This window comes from Pongo pygmaeus, chromosome 8, assembly GCF_028885625.2.
Source record: "Pongo pygmaeus isolate AG05252 chromosome 8, NHGRI_mPonPyg2-v2.0_pri, whole genome shotgun sequence".
NCBI classification, from domain to species: Eukaryota; Metazoa; Chordata; class Mammalia; order Primates; family Hominidae; genus Pongo; species Pongo pygmaeus.
Window position 1 is genome coordinate 3,847,803 of NC_072381.2, and position 23,355 is coordinate 3,871,157.

The following is a 23,355-nucleotide window of genomic DNA, read 5'->3' on the forward strand; positions in this document are numbered from 1 at the left end:
AGAAAGTTAAACACCTCATAGTCTCATTCATATGTCGAAGCTAAATAAAAGTTGGTCTCATTGAAGTAAGAAGAAGAAAAGAGGATGCTAGAAGCTGAGAAGGGATGGGGAGGGGAAGGACAAGGAAGGGTTTGTTAAAAGATACGAAATTACAGCTAGATAAGTTTTAGTGTTCTGTACTAGATGACTATAGTTAATCACATATTATATAGTTATTGTTGTATAATAACTATACATATATAGTTAACTATATAAGTACATATTACATAGCTTCAAATAGCTAGAAGGAGGACTTGAAACTATACAGCTATATATTCTACAGTTTCAAATAGCTAGGAGGAGGATACTGAATATTCTCAACACAAATACATGATAAAGGTTTGAGATGATGGATATGCGAACTACTCTGATACTCTCACTTTACATCGTATGTATGAAAACATCACTATGTGCCCCACAAATATGTGCAATTATTATGTGTCGATCAGATTTTTTTTGAGTTAAAAATGAAAAGTGAGGCGATGGCTGAAAGTGAGGTGTAGCGTTATCTGCCAGGAAGTGTGGGCAGGATGTAGTTATCAAAGTGATAAACAGTTTCTCTTTTAGTCTTAATTTTAAAAGATATTTAGGGATTTTATATCCATTGAGGTATTTCTTTATGTACACATTGCAATTTTTTTATTAGATAACATTTGTTTGTAGGTAACCTCAAATATAAACTGCAGGGAGGTCATGAGGACCTATGTAGAACTTCTTGGAAGAAATAAGTTTTTTAAAACACAGCATTCATGCGTGCATGGGGAGGGCCTTCTATTCCAGTGCCTTGGAAGATTACTTGACTCTGACGAGGAGAGCCGGTCAGCCACTGCTTAGAGCAGTTTCTACCACTTCAAAAGCCCCTTCAGCTCTCGTATATTTTACAATCCTACGGCCACTACAACATCCCCGTTTTACAGTTTTGTTGATCAGATAAAGAGCCTAGAACACCCCAAGTCCTGCTGGAAGCTCTCCTAGAAACAGAATTCCAGAGAGGCCAGCACCTCCTCCCGGAATGTCCCCCAGTATTTGTCTCTGTGGTGCGAAAGCTCTGGTGCGTGGACCAGACACAAGCTGGCCTGGTGCAGGTTTGGTGGAAGTGTATGCTCAGGTCTTTTCTGATTCACTTGGTGATCCCTCCTTGTCTCACTGTGGCTGGACACAAACAAGGAAATCCTCACAGTTCGGAGTCCAGTGGGTCTCACAAAAGCCCAGAACACCCTGATGTCCACATGGTCATTTCCAAACCTCAAAGCGACATCTGAGTTGCAAAGTTGAAACTGACGGGGAATCGTGTGTCTCCTTCCCAGCTCGAGGGTCCCTTGACACGTTTGAAGGGCTCTGGGGGAAAGATGGCCTGAGATGAGAGTTACAGGCATCATGCTCCAGAAACAGAATTGACAGCAAAGGGCTTGAGGAGTTTTTGCTATTCCCTATTGACTGTTATAGAACTTGGAAGCTCGCCTGTGGAGCCTGGGATCCATCACCTCTCATAACAGACATTAAACTGATGTCATTATTCAATGTCATTCGGTGCCATCAAAACAGGACCTGCTTTTGAAGGCCAGCCTGGACTTGAGGCTGACCTTTGCCATTTGACCAGCCACCCGAGAGCAGACATGTTCCCCAACTCTTAATTTCTTCTAAAGACGTGCTGACCTGACAGGATTGGTTTAGGATTAAGTGAAATGATGTATGGTCAGCTCATAATAGAAGCTCTACTAAATGTAAATGCTCTTTTTTGTTGTTTTTTCACAGCATGGTGACAAATTGCTTCTCTGGAAGATCCTGCACGTGTGAAACTGGGTGGTGGTGTCACCTGCTGACAGCGGTGGGTTTTTCTTCCCTTGGGTGCCATGAGGGTGAAGAGCCGGGGCAAATACTTGGAGGACAGGCACTTGGTTTGGTTCCGTTTTCTACATTTCCATCTCTACTGGGTTATCGATCCACTGGGTCACATATTGTCCTTGAGATGCCCACAAGCCCCAGGGATCTACCAAAATGTCCCTCTCAACAGCAGTGACTTCCTGGTCTTAGGGGGAGACAGTTAGCAGGATTGTGTCCCCGAAGTTCCACTCAACCCCTCCTTCTGACTCGGCACTTGTTCTTCCCACCTGGTCTCAAACATAGACTATCTTCATAGACTTCTGTGCTTGATTCCCCCCTCCCCTAGAAAACATCCTGGTTGGGAATGGAGACACGTACTCACACAGACCCACAACCGACACAACACACACAAACACACACTGACACAGAGGCACACATATACGTGTTCACACACATACACAGACACAACACACACAAACTTAGAGACACACAGATACATACACACACTAACACATACACAGGCACACATACACATGTTCATACACATACATAGGCACAACATACACAACAGACACAACACACACAACATACACAGACTTACACAGAGACACACAGACACATACACACACTGACACATACACACAGGCACACACATATATATTCACACACATACACAGACACAACACACACAAAAGACACAACACACACAAACTTACCCACACAGAGACACACAGACACATACACACACTAACACATACACACAGAGGCACACATACACATGTTTGCACATATACATAGACACACACAGATACACACATTCACACACAGAGACACACACAAACACACTAATATATACAAACACACAGAGACTCATACACAGACACACACACAGACACAAACACACACAGACACAGACACACAGGCACAAACACAAGCACACTCGTTCACACCCAAGAGGGCCTTGTGGCTACTGTGGCCACTAGTTCATGAGATGCTGGAGTCTGTCAGCTGGCTGAAGGCAAATTATACCCTGCATGAGTTATCAGGTTGGTACAAAAGTAACTGCGGTTTTTGCCATTACTTTTAATGCAAAATCCTCAAAACTTTTGCGCCAACCTAAAAGCTTTAGATTTATTTTCAAATAAAGTATTGTTGTGATTAACAGATTAATAAAAACATGCCAGGTCTTAGTTTTAATGATTAACTTTGGGGACTGAGTAGACAGTAAACATTTGGCTAGAATTTCCTGTCCTCAGATACCGTGCGATTGAAAGAAAATCCGCTTGGTGATGTGCTATTTATAACACTATTTTAAAAGGTTATCTTGTTCAAATGCAGCATGTGCTTGGGAGTTAAATCCCAGAACCGCCTGACCAAGAAAAAAAAAAAAAGGTGCTTTAAAGTAGCATGTTGTCATAGTAGCGTGAAAATGTTAAGGTGTGACTGGCCCTATATGAAATGAACACATTCCCACAGTGACTGCAGCCTCTGTGGTGAGAAATCCCGAGTCACTCTCACGAGTCGAGAAGCCCTCACCAGATGGCAGGGCAGGTAGTTGCTTCCTTAGTGCTTTCAGGTAAAATCTTACATGACAGAGCACAAGAAAACATGTTACTCTAAAAAGCAAACTGACGGAACCTGTCATTTAAAAAAACTAAAATTATACAAGACTCTTCATGTCTCAAGGAAAATAATGGAGAAGAAATGTCAGGCGCTGTGGTTTTTCTGAATAGATTTGAGCACATATGCACCACAAGCCATTTTTTAGGAAAGTCAAATTTTCACACATTTACAGAAATAATTTGCTTCAGATCTGCAACGAAGGCTTGAAGCCACATGTGTTTTCTAAACTGCCAATCCAGGATAATGTCTGGAGTATCTTTTTTTTTTTAAATACCTAAATTAGATCTATGCAGAGTGTGGAAACAGCAGATAACTAGCAATACAGAGTTAGTAGAGGAAAAAAAAGGAACTTTCTTGAAGCATCTCCCCTCCCCCAGACAAAGTAAAATGACTGTATTGTGCTGTTATCGACAGAGTTGCACGCAGCAAATGCTCGAATCATTTCAGAGATAATGAGACATTATGTTTCTTAGTTCACTATTTAAAAATATAAAACCAACAATTACAGATGGAAACTATTCATTCTGAGATTTATGGAGGGAAAAGCAGAAAAACAACAAAAAAGTCCATGTCTTTCTAATGGCTGCGTACACTGCAGATAACTGAACCACACAAAGGGAGCTGGTGTTTACAGAGAGAAGCCAGCAGGCAAGGAAGATGTGCTGTGGGTTTGGGCCTGATTCTGACACAGTCTCAGCCTCAGGGAGGCCTCTGTGGCTTCTGTGCGTAGACACCACAGCCATCACCTCCCTGGGTCTCTGATCTTTCGTGGTCTTGCAATAGTTTCCAGCAGTGGGAGACCCCGCTACAAAATAAATGGTACGTCAGGCAGAGACTTATCTCACTAGGGAAGCCCATGATTTGCAAGAAATGTCACACGTCTAACTACGGAGACAGGAAAGCCTTGCTATTTGAATCATTTAAGTCTGGGTGGGTGTACTAGTGAACATCTAATCATAGAACTTAAAGAATCTTTTTCTATTTATTTTCAGCACTTTTCAGCAGCACAGGCATTGTTCTGGAGTAGCCCGTGAACTGTAAACAGATTCTCAGTATGCAACAGGCAAATCGCCTTGGGTGTATACCTGAAAATTTAAGTGTTTTAAGCCCTTGTCCTGAGATACATTTTTTAGATTATCAATTTGCACTGTGTAGATGTCAAAGCTTAATAGACAAAGACAAACTTCAGCCCAGCCCTGGTCATAATGAACAAAATTTCTGAAGTTAATAAAATCCTTAAAAAGTACATTATAATGTGTTTAAAAAAATCCATTTTTAGTTAATAGCAGTAATGCTACTATTCAGTGTTATAAAAGGTTTTACAACCAGATTCAAACACTAGAATCTATGCCCTTCGAAAACATTAAACATGTATTTACTTTCATTGAAAAATACTCATTTGATTTTATTTGTGAAAACATATTTTGCGGTATTTAAATATTGACGTATTAAATGAGAAATTATCTCCTGGTTCCTAGAAAACATTAATTAAAATCTCAAAGGCTTTATCTCTATTTTACATGTTACTCTGAAGAAAATGTATTATTTAGAAAACAAACAGTGTTGCCATGTGATAGGTTTTTTTTCAAATGAGACAACACAACGGAATAAAATATGTGATCTGTAGCTGCTGAGGCTGAGTCAGTTCCTGTTTCAATAACAAGAGTGTCATCTGCTAAACTCTAACCAGCACAATTTGTCACTGTGGATGTGGCTTTATTTGTACATGTTGCCAGAAAGTTCTTAGGGAAAATACACTCATAGTTTTCATACCAAAAAAGAAACTTTTGGTGAGCAGTTCTGGCTCTGGCTGTGGCCTTGTTTATTACTTATGCTGTAACCAATGCTTCCCTAATGGAAGGGTAATGCTTGCCTAGCTACATAAAATAATGCCTCAGTTTTCTCTGAGGAATTCATAATTTGCTCATGTCACCCCAAAGCTCTCACACGCTTGTGCGATAGTTTTCCAAAGAGTGAGCAGTGCTCCCCAATGGCATGGCAGAGAGAACTCCCAAGCCGAGAATCAGAAGACCTGCAGTTTTGTCTGGCTTTGCTAAGTGACTTTTGGATCTTGGACTTCGTTTTCACATCTACAGAATTATGCCATTGAATAACATGTTCTCTATGCTTTCTTCTAGCGAAAAACTCTCTTAATTCTTTTTCTAGAATCATGAAATTAAGTTGGCAGTCTTTGCTTGGTCAGAGCCTGATGTTTCCTGAATTTAGAATTTGGTTCCCCCGAGACCCACTGGACTAATTTAAAATGATTCATCCGCGTGAGTCATTGCCCTGCTGCCTTCAGGATGAGATGTCTATCTATTGTCTTGCTGCTACCATTTTTACAAATAACTCCAGCTCAACAGCTGCAGACTCGAGACCCAGCACCTGGTGACATCGGCCGGAAGACATCAGCTGGCTCTCTGCAGACACACCTGGAGGGAGGGTTTGGGAGGAAAGGGGCTGAGGCCTCCGGTCTGACCACCTCTGAAACACCATCCCAGGCTGTCTCTGAGGTTCATGTGGTTTGGGTCAGATTCTCATTAGAATGAGAGGCATTTCAGGGACCTTCCAGGTCCTGAAGGAAGCCACTGGGCAAATAATTGGGTGTCACATTCCTTTTAGAGCCAGAAGGAAACAACATCCTATCAGAAGGAAGGGGAATTTCCTGCCATGAAAAGGAATCTTAGAGCAAAACCGAGTCATGGTTTTGCCCGAATTTTAAAATCCTGTTGCTTATATGGAAGCATATGGGTCCTAACAATTTCTCTTTCAAAATCCTCATAATGAATGACATTATGGCCACGTTTCTCCCTCAAGTGTATCTTAAAAATGCATCTAGAGTCTAACTATAAAGGCATCATTCAGTTGTAATAATTAACATCTTATTTGCATTCAGTACAATTCTAAGTTGTACATAAGTGTCTAATCTGGTGATGGGCGTTGTATGATTGCTAAGTAAATATTTGCCGTTGGTTATAAAGAATGAATAAGATGGGCACGGCCCTGTTTTCCTGTTGTCGTAGCCCAGGGTTGCCTTCTCTATAAACTACGTGTGACTGCAGCTGAATCAGTGAAGCCGTCACCACTGGTCTCATGCATCACGGTCCTGTGGACCTGTGAGTAGTTCCAACACTCCCATGTGGTCAGCCTGCTTTACCTGAAACTCAGTTACATAAACCTGTTGAAGAAAATGCTGCTATGTGACCACTAACAACTTTCCAAATGCCCTGTTTGCTGCTCAACCTGATGTTCCCAAGGAGAGACTTGCAAGTATTGTAGGAAGCACCACCCTCAGGGAATGAGCTTGCAATCTGCTTCTCTGTGGCCATGGGTCAGTCCCAATGCGAGCATGCCGAAGAGGACCCAGGCTGATGCTGAGGTTTCCATCAGTTCAGAATGACTTGATCCTTCCCTACCAGTTAGAACCAATTAGGGTCTCTGGGTGCGATGAAGACCACGAGAAATGCAGAGTCTACTCCTGAATTGCTTTGTTTCATCAAATGTCTGTGGCTAGATATCAACTAGGGTTGCCATTTCCTGCTTCACTTCAAATCAGACTGATAATTGAGTTCTGCAGTTGTCTCCAGCTGGTCCTCCCTTCCAGGCCCTCTCTCTGCCAGTCTGCTCTGTGCTTCAGGAGAATAATCCTCCTGCCATAGATTGATCGATGCCTGCACACTGCTTTCACTTCCCATTTTAAGATCTCATCCCTCCAGGCAGCATCACTTGGTTTGGAATCTTGGCTGTGAATTGCCAAACCTCAAGCCCCCTCCAGGCTTACTTAGCTCTGCCTCCCTACAACATCCCATAGCTCCAGCCATATCCGTCTGCATCCCAGCCCACAGTGTGGTCAAGAGCTGTAAACTCACTTCTCTCCTTCTGGCTTGTTTTTTATATGGACTGACTGTCCTGCTGGCTGCCTTTGCCGATGAGGGTGATGCCTTCCACAGAGCTCAGACCACCTGGGAGAGCCACTTCTGTCCACCCATCCCTGAGGGGATGCAGCTCTGTCCCTTCTGCATGCCTCCTGCACTCTGTGGGTGTGCTCTTGGAGAGTTACCCTGCGATCTACACTTTCGGCTGCACCACGCTCTGTAGTTAAGAGTGTCTAAGGTGACTGTTTCCCTACCGCACAGAACACTTGAGATCCGTGGTGTGACAGGAAGAGCTTTCCAGCTGTGTGGCCTTGGGCCGTCTTACTCTCTGGGCCTCAGTTTCCTCATTGGTAACATGGAGCACTGAAAGCTACGAACAGGAGCTGTGAGGGTGAATGGAGGATTCATGCCAGAGCCTGGTGGGATGCCCCTGCAGAGCAGATGCCCAGGAAACCCTCCTGCCAGCTCCTGGGGAGCACGGGAGGCGCTGGCTCCTTAGTTCTCTATGGAAGGACGGTTCTGCACCAGATATTATTATTAGAGTCTCATATTTGGAATTCTGGACTTGTGTGCTCAACAGGGGCCTCAAGTCCCCAGTGTCTCTCAGTAGTGACAAACCCAAATAAAAGATCCTGGCAAATGATTAGCAGCCTTTCCTGCTGCTGTGCTCATAAACGCTGTTGCTATTTTTGGGCCAGCATTGTTCAACCTGGATTTAGTTCTCCTTTGCTGTCTATTTTGGCTCTGACCTGCTCTGAAAGGGCAGGCTCCATGCCGGGTGTCACGCTCGTGGCTTCTCCACGGTCTTTGTCCAAATGGACTCAGGGAGGATATCACCAGCAGAAAAGTAAAAGATGAGAGGACTTGAAAAAAATATCTTCCATTCAGAATCTTTTTAAAAATATACTTTCAAACAAAGAGGTCTTATAGAAAGCATTTTGCTTTTTCGTTTAAAGCTAAAGAAAATCAGAGTCACTTAGAAATGTGAATTATTGGAGGAAGAGAGGAATGGTTAAGATCATTCTACAGGGTCTATAGGTACTTATATATCCCAGTGTCTGTGTGTACATGTGTGTAGGTCTGTGTATGTATGTGTGTCTGTGTGTGTCTCTCCGTGTGTCTGCCTATATGTCTGCATGTGTGTACGTGTGTATGTATATCTGTGTATGTACATGTGTATATATGTGTATGTCCGTGTGTATCTGTGTGTGTGCATGTATGTGTATATGTGTGTCTGTATGTATACATGTATGTCTGCTAATCTCTTTGTGTGTCTGCCTGTATATCTGCGTGTGTGTGTATGCTCTGTGTGCGTTTGTACATGTCTGTGTGTCTGTGAGTCTCTCTGTAGGTGTCTCTCTGTGTGTCTGCCTGCATATCTGCATGTATGCATGTGTGTATGGTCTGTGTGTGTTTGCATGTGTGTCTGTGTGTCTATGTGTACGCATGTGTGTCTGTGAATCTCTCTGTGTGTTTGCCTGCGTATCTGCATGTGTGTATGCATGTATGGTCTGTGTGTGTTTGTATGTATGTCTGTGTGTGTGTACACATGTGTGTCTGTGAGTCTCTCTGTGTGTCTGCCTGCATATCTGCGTGTGTGTATGTGTGTATGGTCTGTGTGTGTTTGTATGTGTGTCTGTGTCTGTCTGTAATTCTTTATCTACTCTGTTTTCTGAGCAGGCTGGTCGTTTGAATCCCAGGAGAGAATTTTCCCTTATACTTACTAAAGAAGTCTGTCAATACAGTAGAAGCACAATGTAAATGTGGGGATTAACACTTTGAGATAATTTTAATCCACTATCATTCACCCTTTGTGAAATGCACTGCCTTGCAGGCACCTACGTTCCTGCTACAGGACAAAAAAAAAAAAAAAACGGTGGTTTTATTTCCATTTCTTCGTTATCACACTGTTTCCGCTGCCTGAGCTGCACAGGGAGGCATTTTGTCATTTCACTGTAGGGGTCTCCTGTGGCCCCGAATCTCATGTGTTTGTGTCCCTAGGAACTGCAGCCCCAACCATGTCATGAAGAGGGGCTGGCACGGGGGCTTCTGGCTGCGGCACACACACGTGTTAACCTACAGGGCTCACTTCCTGCCCACAGGGGCAGAGTGTTTTTTTCTTTTTTTTGAGACGGAGTCTCCCTCTGTCACCCAGGCTGGAGTCCAGTGGTGCGATTTGGGCTCACCGCAAGCTCCGCCTCCCGGGTTCACACCATTCTCCTGCGTCAGCCTCCCGAGTAGCTGGGACTACAGGCATCCGCCACCACGCCCAGCTAATTTTTTTGTATTTTTAGTAGCGACGGGGTTTCACTGTGTTAGCCAGGATGGTCTCAATCTCCTGACCTCGTCATCTGCCCTCCTCAGCCTCCCAAAGTGCTGGGATTACAGGCGTAAGCCACCATGCCCTGCCGAGTGTTTTTTATTGATCATTCAGTGATTCTGAAGGGAAGACAGTTCTACTCTCACTGCCAGTGACAGGACAGCCCAGGAGAGCAAGGGCAGGCTCCTCTCCAGGTATGGCTGCTCTCCATGGCCTGGGTCATAGTCTGGAGATGACTGAAGCGTTAGTCTTGGGGCTGTTGCTTGTGAGAACTGTAGAGGTGTGTGTCACTATCAGAATCGGCCAGGCCCATGCCAGGGTGAACTGGGCTTACAGGAAATGCACTCACAGGTGAGACAACCTTTGGCACCAGCTCCCAACTTTCAGTTCAGAGAACGGTGAGTTCCCGGTACAGGGAGTGGAAGCTGATGTCATTGAAAAGATATTGCCTTGCTTTGAAATCAGCAAGCGTGGTCAAAGTTCTCCAGTATATACACACAGATGAAAAATGTGACTCTGAATCACCATGGGCAGCTTTTTGATAAACAGATATTCCAAAAAAAAAAAAAGCAGCAACAACAACAGAAAAAACAGCCCATGTGTGGTTTTTCTGAGAATGCTACACAGCTTTCATATGTGCATTTTGACCCTATTTTCACTTACAACTTTCTCATAAGATACTGTTAGGAGTGAAAAGCCACAATTAGCTCTAGGCCAAGAGTGAATAATTTCAACAGCCGCTCTAAGATGGTTTATATTTTTGGAGCCATATATGGGTGAAAGTAACGATTTCCACAGGAGAACAAACAAAAGGAGATTTTTGCACACAACAGGGAAAAGAAAAAGGTTTAAACTTTCACATGTGAAAAAGTTCAAATTCCCAAGCCTTGCTAAACACAACCCCAGGTAGTTTTAAAATTTGCTTTCAATAAAAATTTATTTGAAATGAAACGCTTTACTAACTTTCATGGCTAAATCAGGAAACACTGCTTTCACTAATTAATATTAAACAGTTGGCGAGCACAGCACTTCTGGATGTGTTCCTTCTTCATAACTAAAAACTGGTGAAATTGTAATTGAATTCTGATGATAATCTTAATAGCATCATTCTCTACGTTGACTCCTTAAAGCAATTTTATATTTGCAAATTGTCTTTGCTTTCCTTTTAGCTTAGTTATATAACTTGCTTTGCTCAAAGAGTAAAATTAAAGTCTTACTAATGTCAAATGATTTTGCTTTTCCTGTGTAAACATAAATATGTTAAGAAATGTATAGCAAGTTATCTTATTTTAATAGAGACTCATCAATGCTAGTTATTTAGTGCCTCTCAATAGTATTTCTGGCAAACTGCACATGACCTTCCTCATAGAATGAGGAGTGGGCATTGAAATGAATTTCTAAATTGTGGCATTTCCTGGCATGATGTCAGTTGGCTTAATCATCTAAACTGTCAGCTCACACCCTTGACAGCCAGCTCAGGAGCTGGGGAGAGTCCAAATTTGGTGTTTTGAAGGAGCTCACAGGGGTCTCTGGCACTTAATGATCACCTTGAAAGTCATCGATTTCAAAAAGAACATTCCACTGTGGAAGAGCAGCCAAGAGAAGCAAACCTCAGGCACACACAGTCTGTAACAGAAACCGAAACTCCTAGCAGGAAAATACCATGACCAGCAGTGACAGAGCCAGACAATTTCAGTGAACTCAGCATGCAGAACTGTGCGGGGAATGGCTGGCCCATGAGAGAGTTATTATTATTAAGAAGTGAAAAACATTCTCTAAAATGGTGCTGTGTCAGAGTTAGTTTCCAGAAGGCTTGCTAACCTGCAGGGGCTGGGGTAGAAAGTCATGCTATAAAAGGCATAGGTGCAGCTGTGACGTCGGACGTTTCCCTGTGGATGAGATGCCCACACATTTCAGGACACATGTACTATGACATTTTGGGTGCAGAGAAACGCTGCACCTTTCAATACTCAGCTCCTGTCTCTCTGCCATCAATTTTGTCAAATGTCAAAAATCATCTATTCAGAGATGCCTATGTAGAACAGAGGAGGGGACGCTGAGTATTTAGGAGTCAGTTTCCTAACTCAGCTCATCACCCTCTCACTCAGGACAACTTCTGCTTGCCTAGTGGGGAGAAGCTTCCAAGTGCAGTGTGGGCACTGGAGGAAATGCCTCGGCCACAGTTCCCATGGAAATCTCGGGGATTTAAGTCTTTAACCAGCCCCCCAAAGACCACAACCCTCCCTCCACCATCCACTGACAGCTTTCTTGGCTCCCCAAGCCGTTGTCCACGGAGTCCTCAACTTATCTTCTCTGCTGACATTTCCCCTAGTTGTGGTGGTCATGCCCGCCAGGGAGCTGCTCCCTCTAAAGGTGATCCTCCCCCATCTCCGGGCCTCACAGGCATGGCTGCTCCGGAGACCACCACGAATTTCCTCTTCTAAATCACGTGGGATGCATCCAAGGGCTCCTTGGAGCTCAGCCCTTGTTAAAAGAGTGCAGCTTACAGACCGCACGCTTCTTTGTAAAAAAAAAAAAAAGAAAAAAAAAGAAAAAGAAAGAAAGAAACTCTCGTTGTATTCTTCAAATTCTAGAAGGAGGCAGGACTTAAAAAAAAATTTCCTGTTAATTCAAGTTCTTCTCCTTAATGTAGAAATAAACCGTGCTGAAATTCCAGTCACAAAGGCCATTGGCGCGGGCCTTCTTAGTCAATACGTATGGCAGACTTTTGAGAGCCTCATTCGCCTGTTTATGATAATAATTAGAAGATAGTACAGGTTAGGCATCTCAAATCCAAAACTATGAAATAAAAAATGCTCCAAAATCTGAAACGTTTTGAGTGCCGACATGATGCTCCAAAGAAATGCTCACTGGAGCATTTCGGGTTTTGGATTTTCAGATTTGGGATGCTCAAATGGTACATTTATGATGTAAGCATTCCAAAATCCAAAAAAATCTGAAATCTGAAACACTTGGGTGTCAAACATTTTGGATAAGCAATACTCAACCTATATACACCTATCTATTTGTTCCCAGCTGGAGAGGAAAGAAAAAGTCAACCACACTGATATACCAGCAAATATGTACCAAGCATTTCTGAGTAAGTACAAGTTGTAGAAAGTCAGGGATACCAAGAAAGGACATGAACAATCCTGAAGCAACTTCAAAATGCAGATAACTGATTTTTTTTTTTTTCCAAGACTGGTTCTTGCCATGTTGCCCAGGCTGGGCTTGAACCCCTGGGCTCAAGTGATTCTCCTGTCTTGGCTTCCCGAAGTGCTAGGATTATAGGCATGAGCTACCACACCTGGCCTGGTAACTGATTGTTTAAAGATGGTAAATATGTAAGTATTTATGATGTGCACAGTATCTTGATAAATGCTGTTAATATAAATGAGGGTACATTGGCTCCTCTTCTCAGGGAAATTGCAGATTAAGGTAATGGCATAATCTTAGCTCCCAAAAGACACTCGATTCCTCTTGTAAATGCTCTGATTCTCTTGTGTGGTCACATAGCCGTTGTGTTAATACCAGGAAAGTTATCAACAGAATCTTCCAGATCAGTGGTTCTGTGTTCATTTTATCCACTCATGCCTTATATCTTCATTAGTAACACTTCTCATTCCTGCAATAATTCTTCACCAAGGCCACGGACCACTTCATGGGGCAGAACGACATCAACTTTTTCCTCGCTGGAGAGGAAAGAAAGAGTCACTCTGAGGAATCAACCCTCCCCGAGTTCTGACCTCGTTGGGACACTGCCTTGCAACGTAGGTTACTTCAGACTCCTCAAACACAAAGTACTGCTGCACATAATGATAAAATACTTGTGCAAATTAATTTTTAAAAGCCTTTGCCCATAAATCTAAAACTTGTAGATACATAAGAACTAACATTTCTTTCCATTTTATACAAGTCCTAAGGACTGGACCTCTTCATTTACAGAAGGGGCCCTGTGTTGATACATCTTGCCCAGAGACGTTTTGTGTGCTGACCTGTCATCTGGGCTCCTGAATTAATTTGCCCCCTCGTCGCAGTTACGCTGAGCACTACAGAAAGCCAATTGGTTCATTGTTGTAGATGACAATGATAGCAGTTTCATAAGCACTCAGGACCCCATGTGCTGGGTTGGTTTTCATTCTGCAGCTCTTCACCCTTATTCTTGGATTGGGGCTGTGTATTAGTCCATTTTCACACAGCTGTAAAGAACTATCTGAGACTGGGTCATTTATAAAGAGAAGTTTTATTGATATGCCACACATTTAAAGCATCAGATTGCGTGAGAACTCGCTCACTATCAGGAGAACAGCATCGGAGAAAACCATGATCCCATCACCTCCCTCCAGGTCCTTCCCCTGACACGTAGGGATTACAGTTTGAAGTGAGATTTGGGGGGGGAAACAGAACCAAACCATATCATGCTGCCGTCAGAATAGTGCCCCCCCGACCCATCTATCTCCTGTTGCTGCCTTTTGTAATTCCTAAGTTTCAACTGTGCTGGTAATCATGATGTCTCTAGATGGCTAAAGAGAACAAGCTCTGCCTGAGAGGAGTCCATCACTGCACATGGGAAGCTTCTTTTTGGTCGTTGGTTCTGGCCTCTCTTTCAGGGGTCTGCTGTCACTGAGCACGACAGGCCTGCTCTACACAATCCATTCACCTGTGTTTATAGCCTCCCCAGCCCTCGAAGCCCATGTAAGAGAGAAAAGGAGGATGATATCAGAGTGATGCAATGAGTTTATGTTGCTTTCGAACGTAGCTACCACATCTTCTCACAAGTTCTTACGTAGTCCGTCTTTCTCAGCTGGCTTTAACTCTTCCTGGTGTGATTCTTGTTAGAGGGCAAACATCTGGGATGGTGGTCACAGATTGTCACAGATAATTGACAGCAGGAAGCATAGACTCAGCTGCGACCATGGTTTGGCGCTGCGACCATGGTTTGGCTCTGCGACCCAACTTTCTTTCTTTGTGTGTTTTCTGGAGCAGATTGAAATTCACTTGCTTTCCAAAAAATATCTGAGGTCCAAACAGTTCAAATTAGTAGGCTTAAGTTGTCAAAGACTCCAGGAAAAGGTTGTACTCTCTCCATTTAAGTAGGAGAAAAACATACTTGCATATCAATTCCTGAACCACAGAAACTGCAAGATAATAAATATTTGCTGTTTTAAGCCATTAAGTTAATTAAGGGATAATTTGTTATGCACTCGTAGCTATGCCAGATGAAAAGGGCTGATGCCATCAAAATACGGAACCATAGATGGAAATCCTAGGAATTTGCTGTCTCATTGATTTGATAGTGAATTTTTGCACATGAGTTTATCTTATATTAATTAACGTTAGCAGTTTGTGGAAACCTGAGAGTGTCACCATCATGACACTGCTCTTCCACCTCTTCTCTGTCTATGCAGTCTTGTCATGTCACTTTGTATGTTTACATTTCCAGCAGGAGAGGCATATTTTTGGTCTAGGTAATTTCCCCAGACACTGTTTCCTGTGTAGCTCAGGACAAAAAGACAATTTATTAATATCTTGTTAGCCATACACCCAGGCAAAAAACCAAAATTGTATTATTTTTGCTTGAAAGAATTTGGAGGAAGACAGAGCCACTTACTTTAGATACAAATCAGCCCATGCTCCTGGTCGATAAGAAATGGACATGTCCTGTACGTTCCTGACTTGCTTTTCTCTTTGCTTCCAGCCGCCCATTGGTGATTTCCATCCAGCTCGCGATTCTGTGCTGTTCAGGTCACGTTAACAGACAGCAACCAACTTGCCAGACAGGTCCCACAGTAGCAACAGATGGCTGCGATTACATAGGGGCACCTAGCCAAGCTCTCTCAACCCCAAACTTAACATCACGACTCTGATTCTGTGGGATAGTAAGGCAGTGCTGATGGGGGTTGACAAGTAACACAAGAGCATTTCAGGGCCCAATTTAAAAAAAGCTAGATAGTGATATTTATTTGGCATAGAAAAATTAGAAAATACAGCTAAACAAAGAGGAGATCCTACAAATTAACTTCTACTCACAACCTGAACGTAACTGGTCACTGGGAAAAGCACCTGGCCGAGGGGATGAGAGCCAGAACTAACTCCTGTGAAGCAGAGGCTCCTGGGGGGTGGGGGGCGGGGGCAGGGGGGACAAACATTATGCTTTTCCCTAATAGACGACGTTATCTGCAGAACCTGTGGATGCAATGACCACTGTGAGCACTCAGAGCACGCAGCTTGCAGGTGTCCATTCTCTATTTCAGGCTGTGGATTTTCAGGCTTGGGATGCTCACGTGGCCTTTTTATAATGCACGTATTCCAAAATTCAATAAAACCTGAAATTCGAAACCCTTTGGTCCCCAGCGTTTCAGATAAGCGATATTCAGCCTGTATAAGCCTATCAGTTTCTTCCTAGCTGGAGAGGAAAGAAAAAGTCAATCATATTGATGTATCAGAAATATGTACGGAGCATTTTTGAGTAAGTACCAGTGGTGGAAAGTGAAGGAGACCAAGAAAGGACATGAACAATTCTGAAGCAACTTCAAAATGCAGGCAACTGATTTTTTTTTTTATGTAATAAATACATAAGTATTTACAATGTGCAAAGTATCTTGAAAAATTCTATTAATACAAATGAAGGTACATTGACTCCTCTTCTAAGGGAAATTGCAGGTTAAGGTAACAGCATAACCCTAGATCCCAAAGGACACTGGGTTCTGAGTTCTGCTTGTTAACACTCTGGTTCTCTTGTGTCATCACATGGCCGTTGTGTAGGTCACTATCAGGAGAGTTTTCAACAGAGGCTTCTAGATCAGTGGTTTTGTGTCCAGTTTATTTACTCATGCCTCATACCTTCATTATTAACACTGAAGGTTGGAGAGAAATGAGGTTGAATCGCTGCTATTGAAATTAAAATATCTTCCTCTCTAATCTGTTATTATTTCAGATTTATATGTGAGGGAAACCAACATGTAGAGAACTTAGGAAATCTTCCCCAAATCACACAGCTGGTAAATTCCAAAATCAGAATTCAAGCTTCAGGGAGTTGAATCCCAAGTCCAGGGACCTGGTTTCCATAGCTCGTCATCTCTATCTCTGATGTTTTCCTCCCCTCCAGTCCCTGCTGGGGCACCTGGGGTGCTCACGGGGCATCTAGCTGTCTATTTTCACAGTCACACACATCTTTAATTTATCAAGGTGGAATAGTGTCTACCATACTGTTTTAATTCTTCTAAGAATGTAGCCTGTATATTATCTATATCAATGAATTAATATCTATTTCTTTAATTGTAAGGTCTACATAATTGTATGAAAACAATGTATGAATGCATACTCGGCTTACAGTGACTATCCCCGTTGCTGATGGGGAAGGCTGGGATTAGAAGTGCTGGAAGACAGGACACATACGTTTTTAAGGCTTTCTATATATTTTCTCAAATTTGCTTAAAGTGACATCAGTTTGCACTCACATCAACTGCATTTTGGAGTGGACACAGGGCGTTGATTTTACAAATCTGCTGCATTTGAGGAGTGTTTGTTCTAAGGCTTAAGCCACTACAAGAACGCACACTACAATGATCAAGCCACACAAGTCCTCTGGTGACTCATGAGGTTGGAGAGAAATTGCTGCTGTTGAAATTAAAATATGTTCCTCTTGAATCTGTTATTATTTCTGATTTATATGTGAGGGAAACCAACACTTAGAGAAGTTAGGAAATCTTCCCCAAATCACACAGCTGGTAAAGTCCAAAATCAGAATTCAAGCTCAAGGGAGCTGACTCCCAAGGCCAGCGGCCTGATTTCCATAGCTCGTCGTCTCTGTCGCTGATGGTTTCCTCCCCTCCCATCCAGCCCTGCCAGGACATATGGGGCACTCCCTGAAGGGGAGCCTTGATCACCTGCTTTTTCTTAAATGACACAAGCTCTGGCCACTTGACTTTGTCTCGTTGGCCAGATTCACCGAAGCACTTAAAACATAATGACTAGATTCATTTTTCATGCACAGAACATTCGAGGATCCTGAATGCAAACACTCTTGGATGATCCAGAAGTAGTTCAATCCATAGGATAAATATAGTCTATTTATTTATTATTTATTTATTTATTTTATTTATTTTTTATTTATTTATTTATTTTTGAGACGGAGTCTCACTCTGTTGCCCAGGCTGGAGTGCAGCAGAGCTATCTCAGCTCACTGCAACCTCCACCTCCCAGATTGAAGTGATTCTCCTCCCTCAGCCTCCCAAGTAGCTAGCTGGGATTATAGGCATCTGCCACCATGCCTGGATAATTTTTGTATTTTTAGTAGAGATGGGGTTTCACCATGTTGGCCAGGCTGGTCTCAAACTTCTGACCTCAAGAGATCCACCAGCCTCTGCCTCCCAAAGTGCTGAGATTACAGGTGTGAGTCACTGCGCCCAGCCCATAGGATATTTTTTGATGTGGTTTTTGGTGTAGAATATTTTAGCATACTAGGATGTGCTCTGAGAAGTCCCTTATAGGTCTTTTCTATTGCTGCAAGATAGTCACACGTGCAACGAGTGAATAGAAGTGTTTCTTTTGCTTTCTTTTTTTGGCTGTGCAAATACACAGAGCAAAAAAAAAAAAAAAAAGCTATTTGAAAAGAATCTACTAGTCTGTGTTTTTTTTTTTATTTATTTTATTTTTTATTTTTTGAGATGGAGACTATTTCTGTTGCCCAGGCTGGAGTGCAGTGGTGTAATCTCAACTCCCTGAAACCAACTACTCTGTTTTTTGAATTCTTGCTTCTTCACGTCAGTGCAGTGCGAGATGCATGGTGAAAGGCACACCTGTGTAAGTGACATGGCATCTGCTCCTACACACTCAGACAGTTTAAAGGACTTAGTGTTATTCCACCTTCATCAGGGTGCAACCCAAAACTAACAGAGGGACAAGAAGGAAAACCCAACTCCACAACAGATCACCTTGACAGGTGATCTCCAAGGTGATCCAGAAGTAGTTCAATCCATAGGATATATATATATATATATATATATATATATATATATATAAAATTCTATTTTTTTTTAGAGCATCATCATCCAAGGTGATGCTCTAAGACATGTGGGTGTGGAATTAAAGCCGGGTTTATAGCAGCATGTTCTAGGAATAGCACTGAATCTGTTACCTTTACTTTTTTTCTTCCATATTTCCACATTTTCTTTAAAAGGAATCCCAAGAGGCTGGATGTTATCTGTACCCTTTTCCCACTGGCATCTGGAAGAACCTAAGTTAAGGAAAGATGTTTGCTGCACTCTCATGTTTTTTTATGTTTATGATGCTAACCCCTGCTAGTCACTATTGCTTTGAGTTATGGCCTGAGTGTCTACGTCCCCTTCAAAATTCTTATGTTGAAATCCTAACCCCCAAGGTGATCGTATTAGGAGGTGGGGCCTTTGGAAGGTGAGCAGGACCTGCGGGTGGAGTGCTCATGAATGGAATAAGTGCCCTCCTAAAACACTGGTCAGGGGGATATCCTCACCCCTTCCACCATATAAGGACAGAGTGAGAAGGAGCCATCCATCTATGAGCCAGAAATTCAGCCCTCACCACACAGAACCTGCCAGTGTCTTCATCTTGGACTCCTTAGCCTCTGGAACTGAGATAAATAAGTTTCTGCTGCCTATCAGCTACCTGGTTTATGATATTTTGTTATAGCAGACCAAAGACACCATATGACACGTTATCCCTTAAATTAAGTAACTTAAAGCAACAATTCTATTTTTTCTTATGATTTTGTGGGTCAGAACCATGGGAAAGACTCAAGTGCACGGTTCTTAGCTGTGGTCTGTCGTGCAATTGCGGTGAGGTATCAGCCAGGGCTGTTGTCATCTGAAGGCTGGACTGTGGCTCAGACACAGGCTGGGCATCTGATGCAGCCTGTTGGCTGGAGCTCAGCTGGGGCTGTTGACTGGAACACCTACAGCAACCTCCCAGAAAGGTGGTCTCAAGGTCATTGGACTTATTACATGCTGCTAGCTTTTGCCAGAGCAAACATCTCAAGCATATCATGTACAGGATAAGGGCTGCACAGCTTTTTCTGACCTCATATTGGAAGTCCTATAGTGTCACATCCAACATAATCTGTTGGTTGAAGGAGTCACACATTCAGCCAGGGTCAAAGCAAAAAAAAAAAAAAAAAAAAAAAAATCATAGACCCCTACATCCCAGTGGGAGAATTATCAAATAATTTGGTACTTTTTAAGCAGTTGTGAAGAATATTATGTTATGCACTTTCCCAATTAAACTACATGTTTTTTTAAGTGACCAACTTGACATTAGTGTGTGGAGATGTGTTCTTATGTCAACCTGCCCATAGAAATTCTGCTCACAGAATAATGAGGCATTGATATCACTTCATTGATTACAAAGAACTCGAAAACTATGTTATCTCTATGATTCTCATTCCAACTCAGGATTGTACAGATTATTCTGTTTCCAATGAACAGACACTGAAGCTCAAAAAGTGCAATGACCTGCCTAGTGCTCCATGATGCCTGGTCTCTCTTGTCTATGAACCAACTTCCACTTCTACTCAGCAGAATTCCTTGCACACTTTTGACTTAAGCTTTTGTCAAATGCTTGCTGTACAGAAACTGTCTGTAAGCACTGCATACCGGAACTGAAATAATCAGAGCCTGTTGTTATGAGCCATGGAAATTGTCCACTTGGGGCTGTTGGACTGGCAGGTGCTGTGTCTTGATATGACACACGTGTCGGGTTGGGGGGGGTCAATATTTGCTAATTACAATTCAGTTTTATGTAGGAGGCTTTTGACGGTAAACATAAATTACTTTTCTCATGGATTAGCTTTAGAGAACATTTCAGTGACAGCCCTAGAGTCACTTTTCTACTGGGAGATGAACATTGAAGTAGAATTTACTGGCCTCACTCCTTTTTACACATACATCCACAAGTATTTTATTCCTGAAGTCTCAGTTACTTGTCCAGTTTTTGACTTGAGTTTCTGGGGGTTTTTTTTAAAGCTTTTTTTTTTAAAATAAAAATTATTATCTTTTATTGTGGTAACATAACACCTAACACAAAATGTACTGTCTTATCGCTTTTAAGTGTACAGTTCAGGGGTATTTAATACATTCACAGTGTTGTGTAACCACCACCACCCTCCCTCTGCATAACTCTTTTCACCTTGTAAAACTGAAATTCCATACCCATTAAACAGTAACTCCCCATTTCCTCTCCCCTGACAACCACCATCCTGCTTTCTGTCTCTATGTCTTGACCATTCTAGGTACCTCATATAAGCAGAATCATACAGCGTTTGTCGTCTTGTGATGGGTTTATTTTACTTAGTGGAATGTTCCCAACATTCATCCATATTATTGCATATGTCAGAATTTCATTTCCTGTTTTCATGGATAAGTAATATTCCACTGTGTGTATGTACCACATGTTGTTTACCCATTCATCTCTTGAAGGGCATTTGGCTTGCTTCTACCTCTCTGCTATTGTGAACAATTCTGCTGTAGACTTATGTGCACCAATATCTCTTCAAGACCCTACTTTCGATTTTTTTGGATGTACACCCAGAAGTGGAATTGCTGCATCATATGATAAATCTATTTTTAATATTTTCAGGGAACTCCACGTTGTTTTCTACAGTGGCTCTACTGTGTTACATTTCCACCAACAGTGCACAGAGATCCAGCTTCACCCCATCCCCTCTATAGACTTGAGTTTTAAGGAAAGATTGAAACATAAGGCAGCTGTTCGCCTGTTCCTTGTCTTTCCTGACATCTTCTTTGCTGTTGTTGGCTTTTTGTTTTGTTTTGTTTTGTTTTTTGAGATGGAGTCTCACTCTGTCACCCAGGCTGGAGTGCAGTGGCATGATCTCTGGTCACTGCAACCTCTAACTCCTGGGTTCAAGCAATTCTCTTATATAATTATGGGTTACATGAGAAAATTTGATACAGGAATGTGAAGAGGACTAATCACATCAGGGGAAATGGGGTGGGTGGACTTCTGACACATAGAGAGTGTTCATTCAGGCTGGCCGCGGTGGCTCACGCCTGTAATCCTAGCATTTTGGGAGGCCGAGGCAGGCGGATTGCCTGAGCTCAAGAGTTCGAGACCTAGCTAGCCAACATGGTGAAACCCCATCTCTACTAAAATACAAAAAACTAGCCGGGCACTGCAGCATGCGCCCATAGTCCCAGCTACTCGGGAGGCTGAGGCAGGAGAATTGCTTGAACCTGGGAGGTGGAGGTTGCAGTGAGCCGAGATCATGCCACTGCACTCCAGCTTGGGCGACAGAGCAAGACTCGGTCTCAAAAAAAAAAAATGTGTTCATTCATTTCTTCTTCTTCCCCTTCCTCTTCCTCTTCTCTTCCTCTTCCTCTTCTTCTTCCTCTTCTTTCTTCTTCTTCTCCTTCCTCTCCTTCCTCTCCTTCCTCTCCTTCTTCTTCTTCTTCTTCTTCTTCTTTCTTCTTCTTTCTTTGTATTAAGCACAGGTTCATTCCCACTCTAAGGTTTCTAATCATTAGATCCTCAAGCTGTCCAGGCCTCTGTGACATTGTTTCTCTTTCTGAAGACCTCTCCTCCACCACAGGACAAGGAGGAGAAACAGCCAGCAGTGTGATTCCACCGTAATCCATGAAGACCTTGATGCTGAAAAATACACTCAGGGATTCCATCATACGCCATCCCCACGTGCCTGTGGTCACAAAGTTTCTAGACATAGAAAGTCACAGCTCCCCACAGAAATTTGGGGACATCTGTAAACATACTGTAAAATAACAGATTCCAGCCAGGCACAGTGGCTCACGCCTGTAATCCCAGCACTTTGGGAGACCGAGGCTGGTGGGTCACCTGAGGTCAGGAGTTCGAGACCAGCCTGGCCAACATGGTAAAACCCCGTCTCTAGTAAAAGTACAAAAATTAGCCAGGCATGGTGGCACATGTCTGTAATCCCAGCTACTCAGGAGGCTGAGGCAGGAGAATGACGTGAATCTGGAGGTGCAGATTGCAGTGAGCCAAGATCGCACCACTGCACTCCAGCCTGGGTAACAGAGGAAGACTCCATCTCAAAAAATAAAAAATAGCAACAGACTCCACTGCTCAGCAAGAGAATGAAGATTAATGGAAATTACAATGGTTAGGAAAATAACCATCAACCATCAATTTGGATCACACTTTCGTGCTCTCAGGGGTATACCCCATCTCATTCCAAATAGCCCCACCTAGGAACATTCTAGAATACCTGCACATCCTTATCTCACATCATGGCTTCCTAACATCTTCACAGGGAGCGCCTATGCTCCTTTTGGAGTGAAGTGGGCTTTCCAGCACATTTATCTCCAGGATAAACATAGTCTAGAGCTCATTACGACCCCTTAGCAATATTGACTGCATATTTTGAAGCTACATCTGTGGAGTGTCACAGGGTCTGGCTGGGCTGGTTGTCTCTGGCAGGCCTACCGCATGGAGGCCCAATGGAAGGGTTCAAAGAAAGATTTCAATCAGACTTAAGGCAAACACTTCAATTCACTCCATACTGGTGAACACGCTGCCCGCACGCTTATTGGAAGGCTGCCTGGATCTATCACTATTACTTCCTAATTGACTGGAATCTATCGAACTTGCAGCTTTGTTGACAGTGCACGAAGAAGTACTATTAATCACAACTACCTCCATTGGTGAACA